A 25,749-nucleotide genomic window follows, 5' to 3' on the forward strand; every position below is an offset into this window, starting at 1 on the left:
ACACTATACCAAACCAAACCACACCACACCATACCAAACCATACGAAACCATGCCTCACTATACCATACCACACTATACCATATCCATACCAAACCATTCCACACTATAACATACCATACCACACTATACCACACATACCAAACCATACCATACCAGACCATACCACACCAAACCATATCAGTTATTAAGAACAAATTCTTATTTACAATGATGTCCTTCCGGGGAACAGTGGGTTAATTGCCGTGTTCAGGGGAAGAATGACATATTTATACCTTGTCAGCTCTGAGATCCATCCAGGAAGCTTTCGATACTGGCCAAAAGCTCTAAACACGAGGCTACCATTTCATACCAAACCACATTATACCAAACCACACTATACCAAACCACACTATACTATACCACACTATACCAAACCACACTATACCAAACCATACCACACCATATCACACTACACCAAACCATACCACACTATACCACACTACACAAAACCACACAATACCAAACCATACCACACTATACCACACTATACCAAACTATACCACACCATGCCAAACCAAACCACACCAAACACACAGCATACCACATTATACCACACCATACCACACATATCATACCACACCATACTACACTATATCATACCACACCATACCAAACCATACCATACCACACCATACCATACCACACCATACCACACTAAACCAAACCATACCACACCATACCACACTATACCAAACCATACCACACCAAACCATACCACACAATACCAAACCATACCATACCACACTATACCATACCACATCATACTATACCACACCATACCACACTGCACCACACCATACCACACTATACTATACCACACAATACCACACTATACCACACCATACCACACAATACTATACTATACCACACTATACTGTACCACACTCTACTATACCACACTGTACCATACTATACCACACTATACCTTACGACACCACACCATACCACACTGCACCACACCATACCACACTATACTATACCACACAATACCACACTATACCACACCATACCACACAATGCTATACTATACCACACTATAGCATACCACACTATACCATACCACACCACACCATTACCACACTGTACCAAACCAAACAGCCAACAATTATGTGTATGTTTTTGTGTGTAGGTTGTTAATCCACGTGTCTCCCTCCTGTTCTGTCCAGGTCCTCCCTGACAGAGGCTGAGCAGACTGAGGAGAGGAGTAAGCCTCCTTCTTTCACCTCCTCCTCCCCACCTCCTCCCCCTGTCACCTCCTCCCCACCTCCTCCCCCTGTCACCTCCTCCCCACCTCCTCCCCCAGCCACCTCCTCCCCACCTCCTCCCCCTGCCACCTCCTCCCCACCTCCTCCCCCTGTCACCTCCTCCCCTCCTCCTCCCCCTGTCACCTCCTCCCCACCTCCTCCCCCTGCCACCTCCTCCCCTCCTCCTCCCCCTGTCACCTCCTCCCCACTTCCTCCCACGTCTCCTGGACAAGTCTTCCAGTACCCTCCTGCCCTCCCTCCCTACCTTCAGGAAGATTTTCCCACCCCTCCTCCCACTCCTCAAGAGAGGCTGCCCCCAGAGCTCCAGTCGACTGAGCCCGGCACTCCACTTCCTGCAACCCCCCAGGCTCCAGCAGAAGCCCCAGAAACTCCGGCTTCTTCCCCACCAGCCCAGTCTTCTTCCCCACCAGCCCAGGCTTCTTCCCCACCAGCCCAGGCTTCTTCCCCACCTGCAGCTCTTGCAGCAACCCCGGTTGTCCCGCCTCTACCTGTACCTACACCCTCTGAGAGTCGGGACACCACACTCACCACCACTACATTCTCTGAACCCCTGACAGAATCCCCAGCCTCCCTACCTCAACCTCCACCCCGTGAAGAGGACACCATCTCCACCCCTGCACCCTGTGACCCTACACCCAGGTATGGTTACCACTATGTCGCTATATTGGACCAGTGTCATATACACCTACAGTACCAGTCAAAAGTTTGGACACACCTACTTATTCCAGGGTTTTTAATTTTATTTTGTAAAATAATAGTGAAGACATCAAAACGATGAGATAACACATATGGAATCATGTAGTAACCATAAAAGTGTAAAACAAAAAACAAAAAATATTTTACATTTTGAGATTCTTCAAATGACAGCTTTGATGACAGCTTTGCACACAGGTCAAATCAAATCAAATGTATTTATAAAGCCCTTCTTACATCAGCTGAAATCTCAAAGTGCTGTACAGAAACCCAGCCTAAACCCAGCCTAAAACCCTCAAACAGCAAGCAATGCAGGTGTAGAAGCACTTGAATTACAGAGACTAGCTTCTCCACCATCACGTACCAGTCGCATCTTAACCACTTCAATAGAATAAGGCCAGATCTACTTCTTGGCTGGTACTCAATTGTATAGTATTGTATAGTATTTAATTGATTTATTTTTAATTTAACATTTATTTAACTAAAGTAACCCATTGTTCTCTCTAGGAACACATTTATTTCAATACGCAATTGAGTGCACTTGACAGTGATTATTAAGGTGTGGAAACTTTTCCAGTTGAACATTCTGCTCCAGTCCTGCTAGGTTAGAATTTGACTGATTTGTTGTCATTGAGTTGATTTCAGAGAGAGTGAGTGAGTGAGTGAGTGAGTGAGTGAGTGAGTGAGTGAGTGAGTGAGTGAGTGAGTGAGAGGGAGAGAGAGGGAAAGAGCGGGAGATTGAGAGGGAGAGAGAGAGAGAGAGAAACAGAGAGAGAGAGAGAGAGAGAGAGAGACAGAGAGAGAGACAGAGAGCGAGAGAGAGAGAGTTGTGTGTGTGTATTGTAGGCTTAGTGAGAGCTGAGGTGTGTGCTTCTATAACTATCCTCACAAGGACAGTAGAACAAGGAAAATTCTCCCTCGTGGGGACATTTCCCAGATTCCCCGTGAGGAAAAAGTCTAATTTAATCTTAGGGATAAGAGACAGTTACAATTATGGTTCGGGTTACAATTAAGGTAAGTGGTTAGGGTATAGGGTATAGGGTTAGGGTATAGGGTTAGGGTATAGGGTTAGGGTTAGGGTTAGGGTTAGGGTTAGGGTATAGGGTATAGGGTATAGGGTATAGGGTATAAGGAATAGGGTTAGGGTATAGGGTTAGGGTATAGGGTATAGGGTTAGGGTATAGGGTTAGGGTATCGGGTATAGGGTATAGGGTTAGGGTATAGGGTTTGGGTATAGGGTTAGAGTATAGGGTATAGGGTTAGGGTATAGGGAATAGGGTTAGGGTATAGGGTATAGGGTTAGGGTATAGGGTTTGGGTATAGGGTTAGGGTATAGGGTATAGGGTTAGGGTATAGGGTTAGAGTAAGGTTATGGTTAGGGTATAGAGTAAGGTTAGGGTATCGGGTTAGGGTATATGGTATAGGGTATAGGGTTAGGGTATAGGGTAAGGTAAGGTTAGGGTATAGGGTATAGGGTTAGAGTATAGGGTAAAGTTAGTGGTTAGGGTTAGGGTATAGGGTTAGGGTATAGGGTATAGGGTATAGGGTTAGGGTATAGGGTATAGGGTTAGGGTATAGGGTTAGGGTATAGGGTTAGGGTATAGGGTTAGGGTATAGGGTAAGGTTAGTGGTTAGGGTTAGGGTATAGGGTTAGGGTATAGGGTTAGGGTATAGGGTAAGGTTAGGGATTATACTATTTTGAATGGAAATACATTTTTAGGCCCCCACGCCAATGAAAGTGTGTGTGTGTGTGTGTGTTGACTTGATAAGTACATAATGCTTGTAATCGTGTTTTTTCCATCTTGCACTTCCACATTCCACCAGCAGAGGGCAGGTATGACCCAATGATGTCATATATAACACTGTCACAGTATTCACACTCCGTCTCTCTCTGCACCCTGCTGTCTGCCCTACGCAGTTAGGTGGTGCTTAACATAGAAACACAATCCATAGATTGGGTTTTCCCATTCAAAATGATGATGGCGTCATGGTTGGACTGGCAGCCATTGCGGGTGTACCTGTAGGAGCCAAACAGGATGTAAAACCATTCTATTTCTATGGTGCAGTGTGCATAGACAATCCCAGCTAAAACATACACTGTATATACAAAAGTATGTGGACACCCCTTCAAATTAGTGGATTCGGCTATTTCAGCCACACCCGTTGCTGACAGGCGTATAAAATGGAGCACACAGCCATGCAATCTCCATAGCAGGGCGGCAGGGTAGCCTAGTGGTTAGAGCGTTGCAAGTTCAAACCCCCGAGCTGACAAGGTACAAATCTGTCGTTCTGCCCCCTGAACAGGCAGTTAACCCCACTGTTCCTAGGCCGTCATTGAAAATAAGAATTTGTTCTTTATTAACTGACTTGCCTTAAATAAAGGTAAAATAAAAAACATTGGCAGGCGAATGACCCGTGCTGAAGAGCTCAGTGACTTTCAACGTGGCACCGTCCTAGCATGCCACCTTTCCAAAAATGGCAGTTCATCACATTTCTGCCCTGGTGAACTGTAAGTGCTGTTATTGTGAAGTGGAAACGTGTAAGAGCAACAACGGCTTAGCCGTGAAGTGGTAGACCACACAAGCTCATGAAAAAGAACCGCCCAAGCACATAAAAATCCTTCTCAGAAGAGTTGGAGGCTGTTATATTAATGTGGTATAACAATGTGTGCTTTTGGGAATGAGATGTTTGACGAGCAGGTGTCCACATACTTTTGGTCATGTAGTTTACCTCATCAGTCCATCTCATCCACTACTATATGTTAAAGATGTACCACGGTATCCATAAATCGCTACGCCATTTCCTGGATGCTAAAATTCAGTACCATTTAAACCGCTGTGAAATACACTGAACACAAATATCAATGTAAAACATTTAAGGAGCAGAAAATACATTTATAAATGTTTTTGCCCATATACACAAAAAGCTCATTTCTCTCAAATGTTGTGCAAAAAAATGTGTTTTCATCCCTTTTAGTGATCCATCCACCTGACAGGTGTGTCATATCAAGAGGCTGATTAATGATCATTACACAGGTGCACCTTGTGCTGAGGACAAAAAAAAGGCCACTAAAATGTGCAATTTTGTCACACAACACAATAACACAGATGTCTCAAGTTTTGAGGGAGGATGCAAATTGCTGACTGCAGGAAGGTCCACCAGAGCTGTTGCCAGAGATTTGAATGTTCCTTTCTCTACCATAAGCCGGCTCCAACGTTGTTTTAGAGAATTTTGCAGCGCCTCCAACCGGCCTCACAACTGCAGACCGCATGTATGGCGTGGTGTGGGTGAGCGGTTTGCTGATGTCAACGTTGTGAACAGAGTGCCCAATGGATGGGGATGGGGATATGGTATGGGCAGGCATAATTGCATTTTATCTATGAAAATTTGAACACAAATATTTCATTTTATTTTTTAAAGTCAGTTAAGAACCAATTCTTATTTACAATGATAAAAATACAAATTTTCTTAAAGAATCTGTGACCATCAGATGCACATCTGCATTCCCAGTCATGTTAAATCCATAGATTAGGGCCTAATTAATATATTTCAATTGACTGATTTCCTTTATATGAATTGTAACTTTAGTAAAATCAGTGAAATTGTTGCGTGTTTATATTTTTGTTCATAATTTGTGTTTCGTCTGTTTGAAGCCACAAGTAAAAGACGATCTATAAAACTGGAGAAATGGGGGGAAAGCATAGAAACAGAGCGCATAGAACAGATCTACTGCGTCTTAGACTTGCTGTCAATGAGAATGACAGATCTATAACTCAGATTTCTATGCAAATTTTTCCAGGTCGCCCGAAAATGTTACATATTGTGGCTTTCAATTATATACATTTTTTGTTGTTGTTGCATATGTCATGTAGCACACTCAAATCAAATCAAATACATGTATAAAGCCCTTTCTACATCAGAATGTATGTATATAGCCCTTCGTACATCAGCTGATATCAGCAAAGTGCTGTACAGAAACCCAGCCTAAAACCCCAAACAGCAAGCAATGCAGGTGTAGAAGCACGTTGGCTAGGAAAAACTCCCTAGAAAGGCCAAAACCTAGGAAGAAACCTAGAGAGGAACCAGGCTATGAGGGGTGGCCAGTCCTCTTCTGGCTGTGCCGGGTAGAGAGGAACCAGGCTATGAGGGGTGGCCAGTCCTCTTCTGGCTGTGCCGGGTAGAGAGGAACCAGGCTATGAGGGGTGGCCAGTCCTCTTCTGGCTGTGCCGGGTAGAGAGGAACCAGGCTATGAGGGGTGGCCAGTCCTCTTCTGGCTGTGCCGGGTAGAGAGGAACCAGGCTATGAGGGGTGGCCAGTCCTCTTCTGGCTGTGCCGGGTAGAGAGGAACCAGGCTATGAGGGGTGGCCAGTCCTCTTCTGGCTGTGCCGAGTAGAGAGGAACCAGGCTATGAGGGGTGGCCAGTCCTCTTCTGGCTGTGCCGGGTGGAGATTATAACAGCATACTGTACGCCTGTAATTGTAGTACCTCTAAATCCTATCTGGCATTCATACATCTATGAAAACCACACACACACACACACACACATATATATATATATATATATATATATATATATATATGTTTTAGAGAAGAGTCTTACATCTTAGAGATTTTACAGAATTATAGTTCTAGCTGTTTTTTTTTTTTAGTTGTATCCTGGGGGCAGAGCTGAATGAACTTGGCATACATACATTCATAAGAACCCCCCTTCTCCCTGTGAAAACAGTGCCCAGGGAATACAGCACTGCGGGCTACTGAAGAGTGGTGCAGCGGCAGTAGCTATCATCTATGATGATGTGTAAATAGAGTAGAAGCAGAGAGGGAAGCAGAGCCCAGAGGGTAGCAACAAGGAGCCCTGCTATTGGCTGTGGAAGAGAGGAGGAAGGAGTAGCTCTGCCATTGGCTGTGAAGTGGAGGATCACATCTATGATTATTGTAATTGAAGAGACACAGTGACTTGGGAGAGAAACACATATCAGCGACAGAGTCTAGGGAGATAAATAGGTAGTGAGACAGCTTGATGTACCAGGACACCCCCTGGACAGGACACTAGTCTATCTCCTGTTTCTGTAGTGAAACAGCTTGATGTACCAGGACACCCCCTGGACAGGACACTAGTCTATCTCCTGTTTCTGTAGTGAGACAGCTTGATGTACAGGACACCCCCTGGACAGGACACCCCCTGGACAGGACACTAGTCTATCTCCTGTTTCTGTAGTGAGACAGCTTGATGTACAGGACACCCCCTGGAAAGGACACTAGTCTATCTCCTGTTTCTGTAGTGAGACAGCTTGATGTACAGGACACCCCCTGGACAGGACACCTCCTGGACAGGACACTAGTCAGATTGATGTACAGTACACCCCTTGGACAGGACACTAGTCTATCTCCTGTTTCTGTAGTGAGACAGCTTGATGTACAGGACACTAGTCTATCTCCTGTTTCTGTAGGGAGACACCTTGAAGGAGGACACCCCCTGACAGGACACTAGTCTATCTCCTGTTTCTGTAGTGAGACAGCTTGATGTACCAGGACACCCCCTGGACAGGACACTAGTCTATCTCCTGTTTCTGTAGGGAGACAGCTTGAAGGAGGACACCCCCTGACAGGACACTAGTCTACCACAGGGCCTTACCCCCAATCCGTAACGCTAAGTAGAGACGCAGCAGTCCCATTTTAACAGTCTTTGGGATTGAACTCACAACTCTTCTGTTCTCAGGGCAGACACCCTAACCACAAGACCACTGAGTAGGGCTACGGTCAACAAGACCACTGAGTAGGGCTACGGTTAACAAGACCACTGAGTAGGGCTACGGTTAACAAGACCACTGAGTAGGGCTACGGTCAACAAGACCACTGAGTAGGGCTACGGTTAACAAGACCACTGAGTAGGGCTACGGTCAAGGTTAGTGAAAGGGTTAACAAGACCACTGAGTAGGGCTACGGTTAACAAGACCACTGAGTAGGGCTACGGTTAACAAGACCACTGAGTAGGGCTACGGTCAACAAGACCACTGAGTAGGGCTACGGTTAACAAGACCACTGAGTAGGGCTACGGTCAACAAGACCACTGACTAGGGCTACGGTCAACAAGACCACTGAGTAGGGCTACGGTCAACAAGACCACTGAGTAGGGCTACGGTTAACAAGACCACTGAGTAGGGCTACGGTTAACAAGACCACTGAGTAGGGCTACGGTCAACAAGACCACTGACTAGGGCTACGGTCAACAAGACCACTGAGTAGGGCTACGGTTAACAAGACCACTGAGTAGGGCTACGGTTAACAAGACCACTGAGTAGGGCTACGGTCAACAAGACCACTGAGTAGGGCTACGGTTAACAAGACCACTGAGTAGGGCTACGGTCAACAAGACCACTGAGTAGGGCTACGGTTAACAAGACCACTGAGTAGGGCTACGGTTAACAAGACCACTGAGTAGGGCTACGGTTAACAAGACCACTGAGTAGGGCTACGGTCAACAAGACCACTGAGTAGGGCTACGGTTAAGGTTAGTGGAAGGGTCAACAAGACCACTGAGTAGGGCTACGGTTAACAAGACCACTGAGTAGGGCTACGGTCAACAAGACCACTGAGTAGGGCTACGGTCAACAAGACCACTGAGTAGGGCTACGGTCAACAAGACCACTGAGTAGGGCTACGGTCAACAAGACCACTGAGTAGGGCTACGGTTAACAAGACCACTGAGTAGGGCTACGGTTAACAAGACCACTGAGTAGGGCTACGGTCAAGAAGACCACTGAGTAGGGCTACGGTTAACAAGACCACTGAGTAGGGCTACGGTCAACAAGACCACTGAGTAGGGCTACGGTTAAGGTTAGTGGAAGGGTTAACAAGACCACTGAGTAGGGCTACGGTTAACAAGACCACTGAGTAGGGCTACGGACAAGGTTAGTGGAAGGGTTAACTGTCGTTGTGCAGTTGTTGGAGGGTATAAACTATGAGAACAACGGAGTACTAGAGACACTAAATAAGGCTTTGATTAAAACTACCACTCGGGTGATGAGAGAAATATTTAAATGAACGTGTTGTGAAAACCACGTGTCGGACAGTTTACTACAATACACTGAACAATACAGTAAGAACCTAAATAAACATTTAAAACATGTCATTCTTAGTTGAACATTGTGTGTACATAGCCCCAGGATAGCAACTCTGTGAGAGGGTGTTATGGGATACGAACAGGGAGAGAACTCTGTGAGAGGGTGTTATGGGATACGAACAGGGAGAGGACTCTGTGAGAGGGTGTTATGGGATACGAACAGGGAGAGAACTCTGTGAGAGGGTGTTATGGGATACGAACAGGGAGAGAACTCTGTGAGAGGGTGTTATGGGATACGAACAGGGAGAGAACTCTGTGAGAGGGTGTTATGGGATATGAACAGGGAGAGAACTCTGTGAGAGGGTGTTATAGGATATGAACAGGGAGAGAACTCTGTGAGAGGGTGTTATGGGATAGGAACAGGGAGATAACTCTGTGAGAGGGTGTTATGGGATACGAACAGGGACAAAGAAGCAGGTTCTTGCCCTAGGCTCCTTCAGACATACAGACAGACTGCCGGAGACAAAGGTGAACAGAAGGGTTTTATGCCCATCGGCCCTTTGAGAGACGAATAAGAGAGCTGACATAAGCCTCAGCTCTCTCTCCTGTTAGCTCTATAACTGTTGGTAGACTGAGAGGGATTTAGTGGGATATATTTCATCTCTCTCTCTCTCCTGTTAGCTCTATAACTGTTGGTAGACAGAGAGGGATTTAGTGGGATATATTCCATCTCTCTCTCTCTCCTGTTAGCTCTATAACTGTTGGTAGACAGAGGGATTTAGTGGGATATATTTCATCTCTCTCTCTCTCCTGTTAGCTCTATAACTGTTGGTAGACAGAGGGATTTAGTGGGATATATTTCATCTCTCTCTCTCTCCTGTTAGCTCTATAACTGTTGGTAGACAGAGGGATTTAGTGGGATATATTTCATCTCTCTCTCTCTCTCTCCTGTTAGCTCTCTAACTGTTGGTAGACTGAGAGGGATTTAGTGGGATATATTTCATCTCTCTCTCTCTCCTGTTAGCTCTCTAACTGTTGGTAGACTGAGAGGGATTTAGTGGGATATATTTCATCTCTCTCTCTCTCCTGTTAGCTCTCTAACTGTTGGTAGACTGAGAGGGATTTAGTGGGATATATTTCATCTCTCTCTCTCTCTCCTGTTAGCTCTCTAACTGTTGGTAGACTGAGGGATTTAGTGGGATATATTTCATCTCTCTCTCTCTCCTGTTAGCTCTCTAACTGTTGGTAGACAGAGGGATTTAGTGGGATATATTTCATCTCTCTCTCTCTCCTGTTAGCTCTATAACTGTTGGTAGACAGAGGGATTTAGTAGGATATATTTCATCTCTCTCTCTCTCCTGTTAGCTCTCTAACTGTTGGTAGACTGAGAGGGATTTAGTGGGATATATTTCATCTCTCTCTCTCTCCTGTTAGCTCTATAACTGTTGGTAGACAGAGAGGGATTTAGTGGGATATATTTCATCTCTCTCTCTCTCCTGTTAGCTCTCTAACTGTTGGTAGACTGAGAGGGATTTAGTGGGATATATTTCATCTCTCTCTCTCTCCTGTTAGCTCTCTAACTGTTGGTAGACTGAGAGGGATTTAGTGGGATATATTTCATCTCTCTCTCTCTCCTGTTAGCTATATAACTGTTGGTAGACTGAGAGGGATTTAGTGGGATATATTTCATCTCTCTCTCTCTCCTGTTAGCTCTATAACTGTTGGTAGACTGAGAGGGATTTAGTGGGATATATTTCATCTCTCTCTCTCTCCTGTTAGCTCTATAACTGTTGGTAGACTGAGGGATTTAGTGGGATATATTTCATCTCTCTCTCTCTCTCTCCTGTTAGCTCTATAACTGTTGGTAGACAGAGGGATTTAGTGGGATATAGTTCATCTCTCTCTCTCTCTCTCCTGTTAGCTCTCTAACTGTTGGTAGACTGAGAGGGATTTAGTGGGATATATTTCATCTCTCTCTCTCTCTCTCCTGTTAGCTCTCTAACTGTTGGTAGACTGAGAGGGATTTAGTGGGATATATTTCATCTCTCTCTCTCTCCTGTTAGCTCTATAACTGTTGGTAGACTGAGAGGGATTTAGTGGGATATATTTCATCTCTCTCTCTCTCCTGTTAGCTCTATAACTGTTGGTAGACTGAGAGGGATTTAGTGGGATATATTTCATCTCTCTCTCTCTCCTGTTAGCTCTATAACTGTTGGTAGACAGAGGGATTTAGTGGGATATATTTCATCTCTCTCTCTCTCCTGTTAGCTCTCTAACTGTTGGTAGACTGAGAGGGATTTAGTGGGATATATTTCATCTCTCTCTCTCTCCTGTTAGCTCTCTAACTGTTGGTAGACAGAGGGATTTAGTGGGATATATTTCATCTCTCTCTCTCTCTCTCCTGTTAGCTCTCTAACTGTTGGTAGACAGAGGGATTTAGTGGGATATATTTCATCTCTCTCTCTCTCCTGTTAGCTCTCTAACTGTTGGTAGACTGAGAGGGATTTAGTGGGATATATTTCATCTCTGTCTCTCTCCTGTTAGCTCTCTAACTGTTGGTAGACTGAGAGGGATTTAGTGGGATATAGTTCATCTCTCTCTCTCTCCTGTTAGCTCTCTAACTGTTGGTAGACTGAGAGGGATTTAGTGGGATATATTTCATCTCTCTCTCTCCTGTTAGCTCTCTAACTGTTGGTAGACTGAGAGGGATTTAGTGGGATATATTTCATCTCTCTCTCTCTCCTGTTAGCTCTATAACTGTTGGTAGACAGAGGGATTTAGTGGGATATATTTCATCTCTCTCTCTCTCCTGTTAGCTCTCTAACTGTTGGTAGACTGAGAGGGATTTAGTGGGATATATTTCATCTCTCTCTCTCTCCTGTTAGCTCTCTAACTGTTGGTAGACTGAGAGGGATTTAGTGGGATATATTTCATCTCTCTCTCTCTCCTGTTAGCTCTCTAACTGTTGGTAGACTGAGAGGGATTTAGTGGGATATATTTCATCTCTCTCTCTCTCCTGTTAGCTCTCTAACTGTTGGTAGACTGAGAGGGATTTAGTGGGATATATTTCATCTCTCTCTCTCTCCTGTTAGCTCTATAACTGTTGGTAGACTGAGAGGGATTTAGTGGGATATATTTCATCTCTCTCTCTCTCCTGTTAGCTCTCTAACTGTTGGTAGACAGAGGGATTTAGTGGGATATATTTCATCTCTCTCTCTCTCTCCTGTTAGCTCTCTAACTGTTGGTAGACTGAGAGGGATTTAGTGGGATATATTTCATCTCTCTCTCTCTCCTGTTAGCTCTCTAACTGTTGGTAGACTGAGAGGGATTTAGTGGGATATATTTCATCTCTCTCTCTCTCCTGTTAGCTCTATAACTGTTGGTAGACTGAGAGGGATTTAGTGGGATATATTTCATCTCTCTCTCTCTCCTGTTAGCTCTCTAACTGTTGGTAGACAGAGGGATTTAGTGGGATATATTTCATCTCTCTCTCTCTCTCCTGTTAGCTCTCTAACTGTTGGTAGACTGAGAGGGATTTAGTGGGATATATTTCATCTCTCTCTCTCTCCTGTTAGCTCTATAACTGTTGGTAGACAGAGGGATTTAGTGGGATATATTTCATCTCTCTCTCTCCTGTTAGCTCTCTAACTGTTGGTAGACAGAGGGATTTAGTGGGATATATTTCATCTCTCTCTCTCTCCTGTTAGCTCTCTAACTGTTGGTAGACTGAGAGGGATTTAGTGGGATATATTTCATCTCTCTCTCTCTCTCTCCTGTTAGCTCTATAACTGTTGGTAGACTGAGAGGGATTTAGTGGGATATATTTCATCTCTCTCTCTCTCCTGTTAGCTCTATAACTGTTGGTAGACAGAGGGATTTAGTGGGATATATTTCATCTCTCTCTCTCCTGTTAGCTCTCTAACTGTTGGTAGACTGAGAGGGATTTAGTGGGATATATTTCATCTCTCTCTCTCTCCTGTTAGCTCTCTAACTGTTGGTAGACAGAGGGATTTAGTGGGATATATTTCATCTCTCTCTCTCTCCTGTTAGCTCTCTAACTGTTGGTAGACAGAGGGATTTAGTGGGATATATTTCATCTCTCTCTCTCTCCTGTTAGCTCTCTAACTGTTGGTAGACTGAGAGGGATTTAGTGGGATATATTTCATCTCTCTCTCTCTCCTGTTAGCTCTATAACTGTTGGTAGACTGAGAGGGATTTAGTGGGATATATTTCATCTCTCTCTCTCTCCTGTTAGCTCTCTAACTGTTGGTAGACTGAGAGGGATTTAGTGGGATATATTTCATCTCTCTCTCTCTCCTGTTAGCTCTCTAACTGTTGGTAGACTGAGAGGGATTTAGTGGGATATATTTCATCTCTCTCTCTCTCCTGTTAGCTCTCTAACTGTTGGTAGACTGAGAGGGATTTAGTGGGATATATTTCATCTCTCTCTCTCTCCTGTTAGCTCTCTAACTGTTGGTAGACTGAGAGGGATTTAGTGGGATATATTTCATCTCTCTCTCTCTCTCTCCTGTTAGCTCTCTAACTGTTGGTAGACTGAGAGGGATTTAGTGGGATATATTTCATCTCTCTCTCTCTCCTGTTAGCTCTCTAACTGTTGGTAGACTGAGAGGGATTTAGTGGGATATATTTCATCTCTCTCTCTCTCCTGTTAGCTCTATAACTGTTGGTAGACTGAGAGGGATTTAGTGGGATATATTTCATCTCTCTCTCTCTCCTGTTAGCTCTATAACTGTTGGTAGACAGAGGGATTTAGTGGGATATATTTCATCTCTCTCTCTCTCCTGTTAGCTCTCTAACTGTTGGTAGACAGAGGGATTTAGTGGGATATATTTCATCTCTCTCTCTCTCCTGTTAGCTCTATAACTGTTGGTAGACTGAGAGGGATTTAGTGGGATATATTTCATCTCTCTCTCTCTCCTGTTAGCTCTCTAACTGTTGGTAGACTGAGAGGGATTTAGTGGGATATATTTCATCTCTCTCTCTCTCCTGTTAGCTCTCTAACTGTTGGTAGACAGAGGGATTTAGTGGGATATATTTCATCTCTCTCTCTCTCCTGTTAGCTCTATAACTGTTGGTAGACTGAGAGGGATTTAGTGGGATATATTTCATCTCTGTCTCTCTCCTGTTAGCTCTCTAACTGTTGGTAGACTGAGAGGGATTTAGTGGGATATATTTCATCTCTCTCTCTCTCCTGTTAGCTCTCTAACTGTTGGTAGACTGAGAGGGATTTAGTGGGATATATTTCATCTCTCTCTCTCTCCTGTTAGCTCTATAACTGTTGGTAGACTGAGAGGGATTTAGTGGGATATATTTCATCTCTCTCTCTCTCCTGTTAGCTCTCTAACTGTTGGTAGACAGAGAGGGATTTAGTGGGATATATTTCATCTCTCTCTCTCTCCTGTTAGCTCTCTAACTGTTGGTAGACAGAGGGATTTAGTGGGATATATTTCATCTCTCTCTCTCTCCTGTTAGCTCTATAACTGTTGGTAGACTGAGAGGGATTTAGTGGGATATTTCATCTCTCTCTCTCTCCTGTTAGCTCTCTAACTGTTGGTAGACTGAGAGGGATTTAGTGGGATATATTTCATCTCTCTCTCTCTCCTGTTAGCTCTCTAACTGTTGGTAGACAGAGGGATTTAGTGGGATATATTTCATCTCTCTCTCTCTCCTGTTAGCTCTATAACTGTTGGTAGACAGAGGGATTTAGTGGGATATATTTCATCTCTCTCTCTCTCCTGTTAGCTCTCTAACTGTTGGTAGACAGAGGGATTTAGTGGGATATATTTCATCTCTCTCTCTCTCCTGTTAGCTCTATAACTGTTGGTAGACTGAGAGGGATTTAGTGGGATATATTTCATCTCTCTCTCTCTCCTGTTAGCTCTCTAACTGTTGGTAGACTGAGAGGGATTTAGTGGGATATATTTCATCTCTCTCTCTCTCCTGTTAGCTCTATAACTGTTGGTAGACAGAGGGATTTAGTGGGATATATTTCATCTCTCTCTCTCCTGTTAGCTCTCTAACTGTTGGTAGACAGAGGGATTTAGTGGGATATATTTCATCTCTCTCTCTCTCCTGTTAGCTCTCTAACTGTTGGTAGACTGAGAGGGATTTAGTGGGATATATTTCATCTCTCTCTCTCTCCTGTTAGCTCTATAACTGTTGGTAGACAGAGGGATTTAGTGGGATATATTTCATCTCTCTCTCTCTCCTGTTAGCTCTATAACTGTTGGTAGACAGAGGGATTTAGTGGGATATATTTCATCTCTCTCTCTCTCTCTCCTGTTAGCTCTATAACTGTTGGTAGACTGAGGGATTTAGTGGGATATATTTCATCTCTCTCTCTCTCCTGTTAGCTCTCTAACTGTTGGTAGACAGAGGGATTTAGTAGGATATATTTCATCTCTCTCTCTCTCCTGTTAGCTCTCTAACTGTTGGTAGACAGAGGGATTTAGTGGGATATATTTCATCTCTCTCTCTCTCCTGTTAGCTCTATAACTGTTGGTAGACTGAGAGGGATTTAGTGGGATATATTTAATCTCTCTCTCTCTCCTGTTAGCTCTCTAACTGTTGGTAGACTGAGAGGGATTTAGTGGGATATATTTCATCTCTCTCTCTCTCCTGTTAGCTCTATAACTGTTGGTAGACAGAGGGATTTAGTGGGATATATTTCATCTCTCTCTCTCTCTCTCCTGTTAGCTCTATAACTGTTGGTAGACTGAGGGATTTAGTGGGATATATTTCATCTCTCTCTCTCTCCTGTTAGCTCTCTAACTGTTGGTAGACTGAGAGGGATTTAGTGGGATATATTTCATCTCTCTCTCTCTCTCTCCTGTTAGCTCTCTAACTGTTGGTAGACAGAGGGATTTAGTAGGATATATTTCATCTCTCTCTCTCTCCTGTTAGCTCTATAACTGTTGGTAGACAGAGGGATTTAGTGGGATATATTTCATCTCTCTCTCTCTCCTGTTAGCTCTATAACTGTTGGTAGACAGAGGGATTTAGTGGGATATATTTCATCTCTCTCTCTCTCCTGTTAGCTCTCTAACTGTTGGTAGACAGAGAGGGATTTAGTGGGATATATTTCATCTCTCTCTCTCTCCTGTTAGCTCTATAACTGTTGGTAGACTGAGAGGGATTTAGTGGGATATATTTCATCTCTCTCTCTCTCCTGTTAGCTCTCTAACTGTTGGTAGACAGAGGGATTTAGTAGGATATATTTCATCTCTCTCTCTCTCCTGTTAGCTCTATAACTGTTGGTAGACAGAGGGATTTAGTGGGATATATTTCATCTCTCTCTCTCTCCTGTTAGCTCTCTAACTGTTGGTAGACAGAGGGATTTAGTGGGATATATTTCATCTCTGTCTCTCTCCTGTTAGCTCTATAACTGTTGGTAGACTGAGAGGGATTTAGTGGGATATATTTCATCTCTCTCTCTCTCCTGTTAGCTCTATAACTGTTGGTAGACAGAGGGATTTAGTGGGATATATTTCATCTCTCTCTCTCTCTCTCCTGTTAGCTCTCTAACTGTTGGTAGACTGAGAGGGATTTAGTGGGATATATTTCATCTCTCTCTCTCTCTCTCCTGTTAGCTCTATAACTGTTGGTAGACAGAGGGATTTAGTGGGATATATTTCATCTCTCTCTCTCTCCTGTTAGCTCTCTAACTGTTGGTAGACTGAGAGGGATTTAGTGGGATATATTTCATCTCTCTCTCTCTCCTGTTAGCTCTATAACTGTTGGTAGACAGAGGGATTTAGTGGGATATATTTCATCTCTCTCTCTCCTGTTAGCTCTATAACTGTTGGTAGACAGAGGGATTTAGTGGGATATATTTCATCTCTCTCTCTCTCCTGTTAGCTCTATAACTGTTGGTAGACTGAGAGGGATTTAGTGGGATATATTTCATCTCTCTCTCTCTCCTGTTAGCTCTATAACTGTTGGTAGACATAGGGATTTAGTGGGATATATTTCATCTCTCTCTCTCTCCTGTTAGCTCTCTAACTGTTGGTAGACAGAGGGATTTAGTGGGATATATTTCATCTCTCTCTCTCTCTCTCCTGTTAGCTCTCTAACTGTTGGTAGACTGAGAGGGATTTAGTGGGATATATTTCATCTCTCTCTCTCTCCTGTTAGCTCTCTAACTGTTGGTAGACTGAGAGGGATTTAGTGGGATATATTTCATCTCTCTCTCTCTCCTGTTAGCTCTCTAACTGTTGGTAGACAGAGGGATTTAGTGGGATATATTTCATCTCTCTCTCTCTCCTGTTAGCTCTCTTAACTGTTGGTAGACTGAGAGGGATTTAGTGGGATATATTTCATCTCTCTCTCTCTCTCTCCTGTTAGCTCTCTAACTGTTGGTAGACTGAGAGGGATTTAGTGGGATATATTTCATCTCTCTCTCTCTCCTGTTAGCTCTCTAACTGTTGGTAGACTGAGAGGGATTTAGTGGGATATATTTCATCTCTCTCTCTCTCCTGTTAGCTCTCTAACTGTTGGTAGACTGAGAGGGATTTAGTGGGATATATTTCATCTCTCTCTCTCTCCTGTTAGCTCTATAACTGTTGGTAGACTGAGAGCGATTTAGTGGGATATATTTCATCTCTCTCTCTCTCCTGTTAGCTCTATAACTGTTGGTAGACTGAGAGGGATTTAGTGGGATATATTTCATCTCTCTCTCTCTCCTGTTAGCTCTCTAACTGTTGGTAGACTGAGGGATTTAGTGGGATATATTTCATCTCTCTCTCTCTCCTGTTAGCTCTATAACTGTTGGTAGACAGAGAGGGATTTAGTGGGATATATTTCATCTCTCTCTCTCTCCTGTTAGCTCTATAACTGTTGGTAGACAGAGGGATTTAGTGGGATATATTTCATCTCTCTCTCTCTCCTGTTAGCTCTATAACTGTTGGTAGACAGAGGGATTTAGTGGGATATATTTCATCTCTCTCTCTCTCCTGTTAGCTCTCTAACTGTTGGTAGACTGAGAGGGATTTAGTGGGATATATTTCATCTCTCTCTCTCTCCTGTTAGCTCTCTAACTGTTGGTAGACTGAGAGGGATTTAGTGGGATATATTTCATCTCTCTCTCTCTCTCTCCTGTTAGCTCTCTAACTGTTGGTAGACAGAGGGATTTAGTGGGATTTATTTCATCTCTCTCTCTCTCCTGTTAGCTCTCTAACTGTTGGTAGACAGAGGGATTTAGTGGGATATATTTCATCTCTCTCTCTCTCCTGTTAGCTCTCTAACTGTTGGTAGACTGAGAGGGATTTAGTGGGATATATTTCATCTCTCTCTCTCTCCTGTTAGCTCTCTAACTGTTGGTAGACTGAGAGGGATTTAGTGGGATATATTTCATCTCTCTCTCTCTCTCTCCTGTTAGCTCTCTAACTGTTGGTAGACAGAGGGATTTAGTGGGATATATTTCATCTCTCTCTCTCTCCTGTTAGCTCTCTAACTGTTGGTAGACAGAGGGATTTAGTGGGATATATTTCATCTCTCTCTCTCTCCTGTTAGCTCTATAACTGTTGGTAGACTGAGAGGGATTTAGTGGGATATATTTAATCTCTCTCTCTCTCTCTCCTGTTAGCTCTCTAACTGTTGGTAGACTGAGGGATTTAGTGGGATATATTTCATCTCTCTCTCTCTCCTGTTAGCTCTCTAACTGTTGGTAGACAGAGGGATTTAGTGGGATATATTTCATCTCTCTCTCTCTCCTGTTAGCTCTCTAACTGTTGGTAGACTGAGAGGGATTTAGTGGGATATATTTCATCTCTCTCTCTCTCCTGTTAGCTCTCTAACTGTTGGTAGACAGAGGGATTTAGTGGGATATATTTCATCTCTCTCTCTCTCCTGTTAGCTCTCTAACTGTTGGTAGACTGAGAGGGATTTAGTGGGATATATTTCATCTCTCTCTCTCTCCTGTTAGCTCTCTAACTGTTGGTAGACAGAGGGATTTAGTGGGATATATTTCATCTCTCTCTCTCTCCTGTTAGCTCTCTAACTGTTGGTAGACTGAGAGGGATTTAGTGGGATATATTTCATCTCTCTCTCTCTCCTGTTAGCTCTCTAACTGTTGGTAGACAGAGGGATTTAGTGGGATATATTTCATCTCTCTCTCTCTCCTGTTAGCTCTCTAACTGTTGGTAGACTGAGAGGGATTTAGTGGGATATATTTCATCTCTCTCTCTCTCCTGTTAGCTCTCTAACTGTTGGTAGACTGAGAGGGATTTAGTGGGATATATTTCATCTCTCTCTCTCTCCTGTTAGCTCTCTAACTGTTGGTAGACAGAGGGATTTAGTGGGATATATTTCATCTCTCTCTCTCTCTCTCCTGTTAGCTCTCTAACTGTTGGTAGACTGAGAGGGATTTAGTGGGATATATTTCATCTCTCTCTCTCTCCTGTTAGCTCTCTAACTGTTGGTAGACAGAGGGATTTAGTGGGATATATTTCATCTCTCTCTCTCTCCTGTTAGCTCTCTAACTGTTGGTAGACAGAGGGATTTAGTGGGATATATTTCATCTCTCTCTCTCTCCTGTTAGCTCTCTAACTGTTGGTAGACTGAGAGGGATTTAGTGGGATATATTTCATCTCTCTCTCTCTCCTGTTAGCTCTCTAACTGTTGGTAGACTGAGAGGGATTTAGTGGGATATATTTCATCTCTGTCTCTCTCCTGTTAGCTCTCTAACTGTTGGTAGACAGAGGGATTTAGTGGGATATATTTCATCTCTCTCTCTCTCCTGTTAGCTCTCTAACTGTTGGTAGACAGAGGGATTTAGTGGGATATATTTCATCTCTCTCTCTCTCCTGTTAGCTCTCTAACTGTTGGTAGACAGAGGGATTTAGTGGGATATATTTCATCTCTCTCTCTCTCCTGTTAGCTCTATAACTGTTGGTAGACTGAGGGATTTAGTGGGATATATGTCATCTCTGTCTCTCTCTCTCCTGTTAGCTCTCTTACTGTTGGTAGACAGAGGGATTTAGTGGGATATATTTCATCTCTCTCTCTCTCCTGTTAGCTCTCTAACTGTTGGTAGACAGAGGGATTTAGTGGGATATATTTCATCTCTCTCTCTCTCCTGTTAGCTCTATAACTGTTGGTAGACTGAGAGGGATTTAGTGGGATATATTTCATCTCTCTCTCTCTCCTGTTAGCTCTATAACTGTTGGTAGACTGAGAGGGATTTAGTGGGATATATTTCATCTCTCTCTCTCTCCTGTTAGCTCTATAACTGTTGGTAGACTGAGAGGGATTTAGTGGGATATATTTCATCTCTCTCTCTCTCTCTCCTGTTAGCTCTCTAACTGTTGGTAGACTGAGAGGGATTTAGTGGGATATATTTCATCTCTCTCTCTCTCCTGTTAGCTCTCTAACTGTTGGTAGACAGAGGGATTTAGTGGGATATATTTCATCTCTCTCTCTCTCCTGTTAGCTCTCTAACTGTTGGTAGACAGAGGGATTTAGTGGGATATATTTCATCTCTCTCTCTCTCCTGTTAGCTCTCTAACTGTTGGTAGACAGAGGGATTTAGTGGGATATATTTCATCTCTCTCTCTCTCCTGTTAGCTCTATAACTGTTGGTAGACTGAGAGGGATTTAGTGGGATATATTTCATCTCTCTCTCTCTCCTGTTAGCTCTCTAACTGTTGGTAGACAGAGGGATTTAGTGGGATATATTTCATCTCTCTCTCTCTCCTGTTAGCTCTCTAACTGTTGGTAGACAGAGGGATTTAGTGGGATATATTTCATCTCTCTCTCTCTCCTGTTAGCTCTCTAACTGTTGGTAGACTGAGGGATTTAGTGGGATATATTTCATCTCTCTCTCTCTCCTGTTAGCTCTATAACTGTTGGTAGACTGAGGGATTTAGTGGGATATATTTCATCTCTCTCTCTCTCTCTCCTGTTAGCTCTCTAACTGTTGGTAGACAGAGGGATTTAGTGGGATATATTTCATCTCTCTCTCTCTCTCTCCTGTTAGCTCTCTAACTGTTGGTAGACTGAGAGGGATTTAGTGGGATATATTTCATCTCTCTCTCTCTCCTGTTAGCTCTCTAACTGTTGGTAGACAGAGGGATTTAGTGGGATATATTTCATCTCTCTCTCTCTCCTGTTAGCTCTCTAACTGTTGGTAGACAGAGGGATTTAGTGGGATATATTTCATCTCTCTCTCTCTCTCTCCTGTTAGCTCTCTAACTGTTGGTAGACTGAGGGATTTAGTGGGATATATTTCATCTCTCTCTCTCTCCTGTTAGCTCTCTAACTGTTGGTAGACTGAGAGGGATTTAGTGGGATATATTTCATCTCTCTCTCTCTCCTGTTAGCTCTATAACTGTTGGTAGACTGAGAGGGATTTAGTGGGATATATTTCATCTCTCTCTCTCTCCTGTTAGCTCTCTAACTGTTGGTAGACTGAGAGGGATTTAGTGGGATATATTTCATCTCTCTCTCTCTCCTGTTAGCTCTATAACTGTTGGTAGACAGAGGGATTTAGTGGGATATATTTCATCTCTCTCTCTCTCCTGTTAGCTCTCTAACTGTTGGTAGACTGAGAGGGATTTAGTGGGATATATTTCATCTCTCTCTCTCTCCTGTTAGCTCTCTAACTGTTGGTAGACTGAGAGGGATTTAGTGGGATATATTTCATCTCTCTCTCTCTCCTGTTAGCTCTCTAACTGTTGGTAGACTGAGAGGGATTTAGTGGGATATATTTCATCTCTCTCTCTCTCCTGTTAGCTCTCTAACTGTTGGTAGACAGAGGGATTTAGTGGGATATATTTCATCTCTCTCTCTCTCCTGTTAGCTCTCTTAACTGTTGGTAGACAGAGGGATTTAGTGGGATATATTTCATCTCTCTCTCTCTCCTGTTAGCTCTCTTAACTGTTGGTAGACTGAGAGGGATTTAGTGGGATATATTTCATCTCTCTCTCTCTCCTGTTAGCTCTATAACTGTTGGTAGACAGAGGGATTTAGTGGGATATATTTCATCTCTCTCTCTCTCCTGTTAGCTCTCTAACTGTTGGTAGACAGAGGGATTTAGTGGGATATATTTCATCTCTCTCTCTCTCCTGTTAGCTCTCTAACTGTTGGTAGACTGAGAGGGATTTAGTGGGATATATTTCATCTCTCTCTCTCTCTCTCCTGTTAGCTCTCTAACTGTTGGTAGACTGAGAGGGATTTAGTGGGATATATTTCATCTCTCTCTCTCTCCTGTTAGCTCTCTAACTGTTGGTAGACTGAGAGGGATTTAGTGGGATATATTTCATCTCTCTCTCTCTCTCTCCTGTTAGCTCTCTAACTGTTGGTAGACTGAGAGGGATTTAGTGGGATATATTTCATCTCTCTCTCTCTCCTGTTAGCTCTATAACTGTTGGTAGACTGAGAGGGATTTAGTGGGATATATTTCATCTCTCTCTCTCTCCTGTTAGCTCTCTAACTGTTGGTAGACTGAGAGGGATTTAGTGGGATATATTTCACCTCTCTCTCTCTCCTGTTAGCTCTCTAACTGTTGGTAGACTGAGAGGGATTTAGTGGGATATATTTCATCTCTCTCTCTCTCCTGTTAGCTCTCTAACTGTTGGTAGACAGAGGGATTTAGTGGGATATATTTCATCTCTCTCTCTCTCCTGTTAGCTCTATAACTGTTGGTAGACTGAGAGGGATTTAGTGGGATATATTTCATCTCTCTCTCTCTCCTGTTAGCTCTCTAACTGTTGGTAGACTGAGAGGGATTTAGTGGGATATATTTCATCTCTCTCTCTCTCCTGTTAGCTCTATAACTGTTGGTAGACTGAGAGGGATTTAGTGGGATATATTTCATCTCTCTCTCTCTCCTGTTAGCTCTATAACTGTTGGTAGACTGAGAGGGATTTAGTGGGATATATTTCATCTCTCTCTCTCTCCTGTTAGCTCTCTAACTGTTGGTAGACAGAGGGATTTAGTGGGATATATTTCATCTCTCTCTCTCTCCTGTTAGCTCTCTAACTGTTGGTAGACAGAGGGATTTAGTGGGATATATTTCATCTCTCTCTCTCTCCTGTTAGCTCTCTAACTGTTGGTAGACAGAGGGATTTAGTGGGATATATTTCATCTCTCTCTCTCTCCTGTTAGCTCTCTAACTGTTGGTAGACTGAGAGGGATTTAGTGGGATATATTTCATCTCTCTCTCTCTCCTGTTAGCTCTCTAACTGTTGGTAGACAGAGGGATTTAGTGGGATATATTTCATCTCTCTCTCTCTCCTGTTAGCTCTATAACTGTTGGTAGACTGAGAGGGATTTAGTGGGATATATTTCATCTCTCTCTCTCTCCTGTTAGCTCTATAACTGTTGGTAGACTGAGAGGGATTTAGTGGGATATATTTCATCTCTCTCTCTCTCCTGTTAGCTCTCTAACTGTTGGTAGACAGAGGGATTTAGTGGGATATATTTCATCTCTCTCTCTCTCCTGTTAGCTCTATAACTGTTGGTAGACTGAGAGGGATTTAGTGGGATATATTTCATCTCTCTCTCTCTCCTGTTAGCTCTCTAACTGTTGGTAGACAGAGGGATTTAGTGGGATATATTTCATCTCTCTCTCTCTCCTGTTAGCTCTCTAACTGTTGGTAGACAGAGGGATTTAGTGGGATATATTTCATCTCTCTCTCTCTCCTGTTAGCTCTATAACTGTTGGTAGACTGAGAGGGATTTAGTGGGATATATTTCATCTCTCTCTCTCTCCTGTTAGCTCTCTAACTGTTGGTAGACTGAGAGGGATTTAGTGGGATATATTTCATCTCTCTCTCTCTCCTGTTAGCTCTCTAACTGTTGGTAGACTGAGAGGGATTTAGTGGGATATATTTCATCTCTCTCTCTCTCCTGTTAGCTCTATAACTGTTGGTAGACAGAGGGATTTAGTGGGATATATTTCATCTCTCTCTCTCTCCTGTTAGCTCTCTAACTGTTGGTAGACTGAGAGGGATTTAGTGGGATATATTTCATCTCTCTCTCTCTCCTGTTAGCTCTATAACTGTTGGTAGACTGAGAGGGATTTAGTGGGATATATTTCATCTCTCTCTCTCTCCTGTTAGCTCTCTAACTGTTGGTAGACTGAGAGGGATTTAGTGGGATATATTTCATCTCTCTCTCTCTCCTGTTAGCTCTCTAACTGTTGGTAGACTGAGAGGGATTTAGTGGGATATATTTCATCTCTCTCTCTCTCCTGTTAGCTCTCTAACTGTTGGTAGACTGAGGGATTTAGTGGGATATATTTCATCTCTCTCTCTCTCCTGTTAGCTCTCTAACTGTTGGTAGACTGAGAGGGATTTAGTGGGATATATTTAATCTCTCTGTCTCTCCTGTTAGCTCTCTAACTGTTGGTAGACTGAGAGGGATTTAGTGGGATATATTTCATCTCTCTGTCTCTCCTGTTAGCTCTATAACTGTTGGTAGACAGAGGGATTTAGTGGGATATATTTCATCTCTCTCTCTCTCTCCTGTTAGCTCTCTAACTGTTGGTAGACTGAGGGATTTAGTGGGATATATTTCATCTCTCTCTCTCTCTCCTGTTAGCTCTATAACTGTTGGTAGACTGAGGGATTTAGTGGGATATATTTCATCTCTCTCTCTCTCCTGTTAGCTCTCTAACTGTTGGTAGACTGAGAGGGATTTAGTGGGATATATTTCATCTCTCTCTCTCTCCTGTTAGCTCTCTAACTGTTGGTAGACAGAGAGGGATTTAGTGGGATATATTTCATCTCTCTCTCTCTCCTGTTAGCTCTCTAACTGTTGGTAGACTGAGAGGGATTTAGTGGGATATATTTCATCTCTCTCTCTCTCCTGTTAGCTCTCTAACTGTTGGTAGACAGAGGGATTTAGTGGGATATATTTCATCTCTCTCTCTCTCCTGTTAGCTCTCTAACTGTTGGTAGACTGAGAGGGATTTAGTGGGATATAGTTCATCTCTCTCTCTCCTGTTAGCTCTCTAACTGTTGGTAGACAGAGAGGGATTTAGTGGGATATATTTCATCTCTCTCTCTCTCTCTCCTGTTAGCTCTCTAACTGTTGGTAGACAGAGGGATTTAGTGGGATATATTTCATCTCTCTCTCTCTCCTGTTAGCTCTATAACTGTTGGTAGACTGAGAGGGATTTAGTGGGATATATTTCATATTTCTTTATCTAATAAAAGGTTTTACTCCTCAGCGAGGGGAGATCTTACAGGAATGTATCTCCCATGAAACCCATAGGCGGTCTTCCTCCAACCTGGCCATGGTTTAAGTGTGAACTTTGAACCTACCCTGTTCACCTGCTGTTAACACATTTACATAATTTTTATTTTATTTAACTAGGCAAGTCAGTTAAGAACAAATTCTTATTTACAATGACGGCCTACCTCGGTTAAACCCGGACGACGCTGGGCCAATTGCGCCCCGCCCTACGGGACTCCCAATCACAGCCGGATGTGATACAGCCTGGATTTGAACCAGGGTTTCTGCAGTGATGCCTCTAGCGCTGAGCTGCAGTGTGTTAGACCGCTGAACCAGGGTCTGTAGTGACCCCTCTACCACTGAGATGCAGTGTGTTAGACCGCTGAACCAGGGTCTGTAGTGACCCCTCTACCACTGAGATGCAGTGCGTTAGACCGCTGAACCAGGGTTTGTAGTGACACCTCTAGCACTGAGATGCAGTGCCTTAGACC

The 25,749-nt window shown here is 43.3% G+C and overlaps 1 protein-coding gene across 1 annotated transcript in view; it reads left to right on the forward strand.

Moving 5' to 3' along the window:
* The first annotated feature begins 1,399 nt into the window (after window positions 1-1,399).
* The window catches only part of tacc2 (transforming, acidic coiled-coil containing protein 2), a 115,945-nt gene continuing 91,595 nt past the window's right edge, over window positions 1,400-25,749 (forward strand). The window contains exon 1 of the mRNA XM_036946028.1: window positions 1,400-1,944. The gene's annotated coding sequence lies outside the window, so the exon portion shown is untranslated. The remainder of the gene's footprint in view (window positions 1,945-25,749) is intronic.

Source organism: Oncorhynchus mykiss, chromosome 16 (genome assembly GCF_013265735.2).
Source record: "Oncorhynchus mykiss isolate Arlee chromosome 16, USDA_OmykA_1.1, whole genome shotgun sequence".
Lineage (NCBI taxonomy): Eukaryota > Metazoa > Chordata > Actinopteri > Salmoniformes > Salmonidae > Oncorhynchus > Oncorhynchus mykiss.